Source organism: Marmota flaviventris, chromosome 18 (genome assembly GCF_047511675.1).
Source record: "Marmota flaviventris isolate mMarFla1 chromosome 18, mMarFla1.hap1, whole genome shotgun sequence".
Taxonomy (NCBI): Eukaryota; Metazoa; Chordata; class Mammalia; order Rodentia; family Sciuridae; genus Marmota; species Marmota flaviventris.
In genome coordinates this window covers 49,917,523-49,926,433 of record NC_092515.1, presented here as the reverse complement: position 1 = coordinate 49,926,433, position 8,911 = coordinate 49,917,523, and positions in this window count along the sequence as shown.

Here is an 8,911-nt window from a genome sequence, read left to right as displayed (position 1 = left end):
GTTTGGTCCTTTTTAAGTTTGATCTTTTAAAGTTGTTCCAGAGTCCTTGTATATTCTGGTCATTTTGTATAATTTTTTCCCTTTATTGCCTTCTGTGTATTCCAGATCCTATACCCCATCTTCAATTCCTGAAGTTCTATCTTCAAGGGCTGAGGTTCCATTTTCTATTCATTCTAAACTCTTAGAGCCTTCAAGTGAGTTTTTAATTTGACTGATTGTATCATTCATTTCTAGGAGTTCTTCTTGGTTTCTTTTCATTATTTCTGTTTCTTTATTAAAGTTGTCTTTCATTTCCTGTAATTGCTGTCTTAATTCTTTCCTGAGATCTTGTTTTAGTTCATTTAACATTTTAATAATCAGTTTTTATAATCTTTCTCTGGGTTTTCATTCATCTCACTATCAGTGAAATCCTTTGTTGAGGGATTGTGGATTTGGGGGGGAAATTTGTTTGCCTGTATTCTCATGTTTTCAGAGGTCTTGGTCTTAAACATCAATTGAGGTGGATTCTTCTACCTCTTTTTTTGCATGTGTCCTTTTGTGTATAATTATTTTATTTGTTCTGGGACTTCTGTTTTATTTTATTTTTTTAATGTCTGCATACATGCCAAGGGGTGAAACCAGAGTTCCCTCTGATTGTTCCTTCTTGGGTCCTTATTGTTAGTTTGGGGCTTTTGTTTCCTCACATCTTTGAGTAGGAGTGATGTCAGAGAATGTTTAGCTCAGCAGCAAAGTCTAATCTGTGACCTTTTAGTATCCCTGTAGGCTCCCAGTACCTCATAGAATGGCGTAAAATAAACTCTAGTAACAACCGTTGCAAACAACAAACAATAAACAGCATTAAATACTGGTTCCTACAATGATGTTTTTAACATTAATTGCCACCAGTGAAAAGAAATGGTGGATTTAGCAATTGTCAACAGTAAGAAAAATAATTTAGAACTCGATTTGGCTTAAAAGCAAACAGCAGGCGTCAACTATATCATCAACAGAAGTAATGATTGTATTAGCATTAATGGTAGGGGCAGGAGTTATATACACCAATTATTTCTGAAAAATGGTAAAAATACAGTTCATTAGGGGAAAAGTTAATGTGATAGGAAGTTAAAAAAGACAATTTCAGAAAGTTAACAGAGAACATGCAGAAGAGATGAAGAAGGTGATGTTTACATAGAAGAAGGGGGAAAACAGAAGAAAAAAGGTATGGGGGAAGGAGAGAGAGAACAATATAATTTGACTATTAGCAAGAAAACATTTGAGAGAAAGAGAAATAAGAAATAAACAAATGAAAATAATACAAAGATCAAATCAAGATACACAATTCAAAAAACCCAAACGCTCACGAGACAAAGATTACATTTAAAAAAAATGCTAAAAATGAGTGAATAAATGACAAGTATATGTATGTATGTGTGTGTGTGTATATATATGTGTGTGTATGTATGTATATATATAACTGAACCAATCAGCACAGCCAGAATTCACACATATGTACACATATTACCTCATACATGCACACACACAAGGAAGAAAAATAAAATAAAAACTAAAATAAATATATTTTTTTTAAGTCCCAAAATCTTAGTTAAAGCTGAGGACACTTTTCCACTTAAGTGGTCAAAGTAGTTGACCAGATTGGGTGGTCACAATCTATGTCCAATAGTCTTATTTTCCAATTCTTCCTGAGTTATGTCCTAATACAGAGAGCAAGGGGTGGGGGTTGTTAATCCCTTCTTGTTTTTGTGTTGCTCTCTGAGCTACTAGTGGTCTAAGTTTGAAGCTGTTTGACATAATTCTCAGTTTCTCTTCTCACCAGTATGAGGTGGGATGGGTTAGGACATACTGTCAGTTGGTGTTTTGTCCGTTCGGATCAGATCAGTGCACTCCCAGGGTACTTCTGCAGTGTTCTGTGAGGGGAGTTCCATCAGGTGGCACTGATGTCTAATCAAGCCTCAGGGTCTTTGTTGGTCGGTGCCATATTTGGAGAGAATATATATGCCCACCTCTAGGGCTCGACAGTAGCCAATCGCTGATACAGGTCTGGTTCTCAGGAGTCTCCTATGAAATCCAATCGTGTTTGTGTGTGGTGGGGGGTGGGGGGGATCCTCTACTCACTGCTGCTAGGAGCACAGCCTTCCCAGGCTTAGTCCCTGAGTTATTTACCCCTACCTGCTCAGACTCCCAGCTGATTCAGCTGGTAACATGAGTCATCAGATACAAACAAATGAGTCGGGCTTCCCTCCACCCTTCCAACTTAAATCCCGTTGGGTGTAGTCTACTCTGTACCTATTTCACTCATGTTCCATCATTTCCACCTCAGACTACGCGATAGGTACCTGCTCGTGCATTGTGGCTATGTTCTTTTTTCTTTTCCTCATCTTCTAGGTCCTGTAGTTGCTGTGGTTATGTTCTCACCCCAAGATAGCTCCTGCCTCAACTCTCCTTGGCCAGTTGAGATGTAAAGCATGCTTTTCAAGTACCAGTGTGCTGTGCAGCCTCTGGATCAGCTAAAATTAGGCACCATTTTTTTTTTAATCTCAGGTTTCTTCCTACCAAGACTGTGATACCCCTCCCTCTGCCTGTAGTTGATCCCTATCAGTGGCATCTGATAGGGGGCTGATGTTTTCTTCTTTTTTTATTGTACCCAAATTTCTGAGTCCCTAAGCTACTTTGAGTGCCTAATATTAAATCTCAGTGAAATCCCTTTTTTCACTCACCTCGCTGAGAAGCTGTACAACCTCTGCTTTGTTCCATGCAATGGAACGGCCTGGAATCCAGCTTTCCTCTATTCTGCCACCTTCTATCCAAGAATCAATTTTTAAAAATCTTTTTAAAAGATAATTTTCTATTTGGAGCAATAATCATCAAACTATGACCCAAGACCCAAAGCTGTCCCACTCTGGTAATAAAAGTTTCAGTGGACCAAAGCCAAGCCTATTTTTTTACATATTGTGCATGGCTAATGGTTGAGTCAAGTAGCTACAACCAAACAGTCCACTAAATAAAATATATCTACTATCTGGCCCTTTACAGAAAATCTTTACTGACCTCCAGTTTAAAGTAAAAACAATATCACTGAACTGGGAGTCTGTAATCATGTATAAGTGAAATTTGTGATAATGTATAATACCTCCTCTAGGTATGGGTAAGTTTCATGTTTCCTCCCAACCCTGCTCTTTATGGACACTGAATTGTTTCAACACTACTTGTTGGAAGGTTATCTTTTCCTCATTTGAGTCAACCTAATATCTTCATGAAATATCAATTGGGCATTTTTCTGGACTCTGTTCTGCTTCACTGATGGATCTGTAGGTCTATCTGTAAGCAAATATCACATTGCTTGATTGCTAGAGTTTTACAGTGAGACTTTTTCCTACAGATGAATGCTGGGCTTTTGGTTGAACATGATGTGATAACTTTGATTCTAGGTAAACTCAGTCATGTGGTTTTAGGAATACCGTGTAGTTTCTTCAGCCATAATCCTCTTCAGTAATGTCTGCTATTGTGTTAGTGGCCTAGGCTGAGTCTGTGATAGTGGTGGCATGGTATTATTACTGGGAGAGGGGCAGCTGGGCTGATTATTGGGTTGTGTGGCTATCAGGCCAAATCTAGGCACAGTCATGCACAACAGATTGATAAGTTGTGTGGCAGGCTCTTCATTGGCTGAAACTTCTGGGCCAAGTGTGTGTGCGCATGGGTGCTATGGGCCTGCCATTCGGCTGACTGATAAACTGAGTATGGGCTTGTGCAGGTACAGTGAATCAGTCAACTATGTGGTAAGCTCTCTGAAGGGCAGTATCACCACTGAACTGGCTATAAGATCACTCAGGGATGCTAGCCTGGCCAGCTTTTCTAGCTCAGTGGGGAAAAGATTGCTATGTGGGTATGAACACTGGGGTTTCAGCCACTCTGCCATGCCTAGCTTATGAATAGCCAGGGTCATGGTGTACTGTAGAGAAAATTATAGAACACTATAGAAAAAAAAATTGCACACTAGAAGACGGAAAGACCTCCCACACATAGCGAATGGGAGAATTAATATTGTTAAAATGTCCATACTATCAAAAGCAATCTACAGATTTAGTGCATTTCCCATTAAAATATTAATAACATTCTTCATAGTACTAGGTAAAAACAATCCTAAAATTCATATGGAAGCACAAAAGATCCTGAATAACCAAAGCAATCCTGAACAAAAAGAGCAAATGCTGGAGGCATCACAATATCTGATTTCAAAATACAATACAGAGCTATGATAATAAAACTAAAATGGTATTGGTATAAAAACAGACATATAAACCAATGGAATAGAATACAGAACTCAGAAATAAACCCACTAATCTATAGCCATCTGATTCTTGACGAAATTGCCAAAAACACTTTGGAGAAATGAAACTCTTAAACTGATCCACATGTAGAAGACTGAAACTAGATCCCTCTCTCTCACTTTATAGAAAAATCAAATTAAGCTGGATCAAAGACCTGAATCTAAACCTTAAACTGTGAAACTATTAGGGGAAAAAACTTAAAGATATTGGCATGGGCAACTATTTCCTGAATAGGACTCTAATAGCCCAGGAAATAAAATCAAGAATGAACTCACAGGATTACATCAAATTAAAAAGCTTCTGCACAGCAAAGGAAAACAACAGAATGAAGAAACAATCTACAGAGTTGGAAAAAATTTTTCCACCTGTTCACTCATAGAGGATTAATATCCAGAATATGGAAAAAACTAAAAGCCCTTAAGTAATCCAATTTAAAAATGGTCCAATGATTTGAACCAATACTTCTCAAAAGTAGTACAAATGAATTCATATATAAATGCTCAACATCTTTAGCCATCAGGGAAATGTAAATCAAAACTACCTTGAGATTCTATATCAACCCAGTCAAAATGGCTATTAGTGAAAAAACAATAATAACAAATGGCAGAGAAGATGTGGAGAAAAAGGAACCACTATACACTGTTGGTGAGATTGTAATTATCTACAGTCGTAATGGAAACCAGTATGGAGCTTCCTTGGAAAAAACAAACAAACAAACAAAGCCAGAACTACCATATGATCCAGCTATACCATTCCTGGGTATATACCAAAAGGAAATGGAGTTCTAGATGTCCATCAATGAATGAATGAATAAAGAAAGTATGGTGTGTTCTCGTTCGTTCTCTCTCTCTCTCTCTCTCCCCTCTCCCCCTCCCTCGTATTATTCAGCCATTAGAAAAGTGAAATCATATCATTTGCAGGAAAATGGATAGAAGTGGAAAAAACATTAAGCCAAATAAGTCAGATGCAGAAAGAGAAGTACCACCTATTCTTTCATGTGGAAACGTTAAAAAAAATAATAACCTGAGTAGATGAGACACTATCATGGAAGAGGATAAGGACTGATAGGGAAAGAGAGAGCAGTAGTGAGGGTAGATATGGTCAAAGCATGAAAAATGCATGTGTGGAATTCTACAGTGAATAATCACAATTAAATAAATAAAACCTTTTCTGTCCTAAACTCTGAGTTAAATTATTATTATTTGCCCAATTTTTATAGCTAGGGAAACTAAGACTTACAGATGATAAATGATTGTATAATGCCACATAGCCACTAGGAACTTGATGGATCTAACTTGAAAGCCCGATCTCTTAACTGCTATGTTTTGCAACCTTCCAACTGCAGTTATTCAACACTGTGATCTGTGGACTGCATATCTAGCATAGGTAGACATTTAAATGCCAACTGTTTACTCAGATTCAGGATTCTTATTAGAAAAACTGAGTTAATAAGCTTTAGAGTACTCTCATTACTACAACCTTCCTTATAGCATAGTAAGAAATATAAGATAAAAATGAAAGAGAAAGAAGAGAGAAGGAAAGATTAAAAGATTGTAAGAGAAAAGGTTTGATTTAGAGATGATATCTTTTTGTAGACCAGGACAAAATAATAAGCATGGAAATAGAGCAGTATGCAATGAGGCTGTTACAATGCAAACTAAATGAAAAAAATAAAAATGTTTCACCTACAATAGAGAGAGAGAAAAAAAGGAAAAGGGTTTATTAATAGTACAAAAATCTTACTTTATTTTTTTATTTTGGTTTTCCAAATTATGAGGTGAAAATATACTTTTCTTTTAGAAACAAAGTATCAAAAGTTATGTTTCTATTTGCTGTTATAAATATTGATATAAACAGAAACAGAGAACAATCTATTAATTTTATTTTAATAAATCAAAATATTAATAGATGTCACCTTTAATTCATATAGAAAGGAGAAACACATGGAGGTAACTAAGATTATTATTTCTAAGAAGTACATGCTTCATGGAAAATTCTAAGAATGAATTTTAAGAGACATATTCTTGTTGGGGTTAACTGAGATTTTCTAGTATTTTTGGAAGAATAGATGTTGTAAAAGGTTAAACGCTATTTCTTCTCCTTTCCCACCATTCCTTTAACTCCATGACCACCTCATGTTCTGATACCAGTTAGAAAAGACCCTATCTTGCAATCTGCTGAAGAGCGCCCTCTAGTGCTGTCTTAAATAGGAAATAGTGTCTCATTTCCATTTTTTTTTTCCCATGAATTGTTTTGCTTATACGAAAACTTAGGTTTTTCTCTGGCATAGTAGCTAACAGAGAAAGACAAATGATTGTTTACAATAATCTTAGGACTTTTAATGCTAGCTAAGTACAGCTATAGCATTATATTAAAGAGAAGATTTAAAACTTTTGAGGCATATCCATTTTTTTAAAATGTGCCTTTTATCCAAAGGCTAATGAAAATAATTTCTATTTAGTATTAGTTTATTTCATAGTACTTAGAGAAACATGATTTTGTTCTTTTAGGAAAAAAATTAGAAGTGACAATTGCTTCTCTTGACCTCTGAATTTCTGGAAACTTATCGTCTTACACTGGTGGTATCCCCAGAAAACTTGAACATTTGTGCTGAAATTTCCATTTCTGGCAATAAAGAGTAAACTTTTTGTTCATCTTTAATCAAAATATGAGAAAAAAAAATTACTTGACAATAAGGTGAATATGTCTAAATTGCAGGAACAAGAAAATATATTTCAAAAGGCAGCATCAATAGTAGCAATATATTAATAAACTACCTCTGTATTTTGGGCATGATTTTTCTCTTTTGTTTTATTTTAGGAGATGGGGTCATGCTCTGTTGCCCAGGCTGGACTTGGGCTTAAACAATCCTCTTGCTTCAGTCTCCTCAGTATCTGAGTTTGCAGTCAGAGACCACTATGCCTGGCATAATCTTGCTCCTATATAAGAGCTTATATACAATGAATTACAAACAGAAGGGGAGATAGGTTAGAAAAAGCTAAATATTCAAAAGGATTAATAAGCATGTTAATGCACATATGAATTTAATTTCTCTATGTATGTATCAAACACATGTCCCACTATATGGGTAAATATAAAATCTATGAAATTATCTTTTGGTGGGGAAGGGAACTCAGGACACTGAAGGAAGGATTAGAATTCATAGATTTATTAGATCTGTTAATTTTTTGTTTAGCTTTTTTCTTTTGGAGGGTAAAGGGTATGAATATGTACTGTGCACATTAAATAAGGTTAAATGTGTGCAGTCCCCCCAAAAGCATTTAAACCCGAATTACTAAAAGATACCAATGCAAAATATAAGAGGTATGAAGAAAAGGCAGCACATATCTTAATGCTTCTAGAACAGGGCGATGTTTAGAAATGGAGCACACTCGTAATATTACTCTTCAGATACTTGTGTCATTTAAAGTCTTTGAGTGATGTCTAGATGTAATGGGGGCTTTAACAAATCCAAGACAAGAACAGAGATATGGGTATAAAGAGGTCACAATACATGGAGTATAAAAAAAAAATGTGGGTTTTGTTTCTGTCCTTGACTCCCACTGACTTTGATGAGATCAGTGTCTCTACTGTGATTCAACTTCTCCACTAAACAGGGGCAATAACTGTTGACAAAAACCATGCGAGAGGCCACACTGAGAGGATTAGGGTGACAATGTACACAGTTTATAGAAATTTCACTGTGCTGTGACACTTTTGGAAAAGATCTTTTGGGAAAGATCATGATCTCAACAAGAAGATAATTGGATGTGTTAAAAAGTTAAATTTCACTTAAAATCATCAATGTTTCTTCAATATATTATTTTAATTACTTATTATTTGTTAATATTTATGTTTAGTAATTTCTACTGCCTCTTCTCATTCTTTTCCTTTTTTGCTTTATTTTCTCTTAACAAGAAACAAAGGTTTATTCTTATCTCTAGTTTCTTCCTTCCCTCATTCTATTTATATGTGTAAATACTAGGCTGTGTTTCTTCTACTACTTATCTCTGTTGTTGAATTATGCTAAAAGCAACCATAACAATGATAACTTGCACTTTATGTATGTGAAAGTACTTTGTAAAATAACTCTAATCTCTCATTTCATGTATTTATTCAAGTTAATCTCAATTAGAAAAATAGTTGATGGTGTAGCTTACTGACCAAGCCCTAAACAGGTAAAATTTTCAGTAGTAGAAAAATATTTATACCGTCAGTTTGAAAGAAAAAAAATAAGCCCTGGAAATAATAATCAACAATAATCTTTTAATACTTTTTCATAGATATTCTAGTAAATAAAAATACAGATATTTCAAAAAATTACCTAACTTATGAAACATCTATTTCAATTTATAAAATTAGATATATTTATATTTTATAAAACTGCAGGGTAAGAAAAATAAATATGTTTCACACTCATTTTCAACTCTATTACTTTGGTTGGATAACAGAGAAATCATTTAATATATATAAAATATGAAAATGACTACTTCATTGTGCTCTTGGAATGATTAATTATGCTTTTACAATAGAACAAAGGCTATGTGAACATATGGTATTATTACTTTAATACAGGTAATTCATTG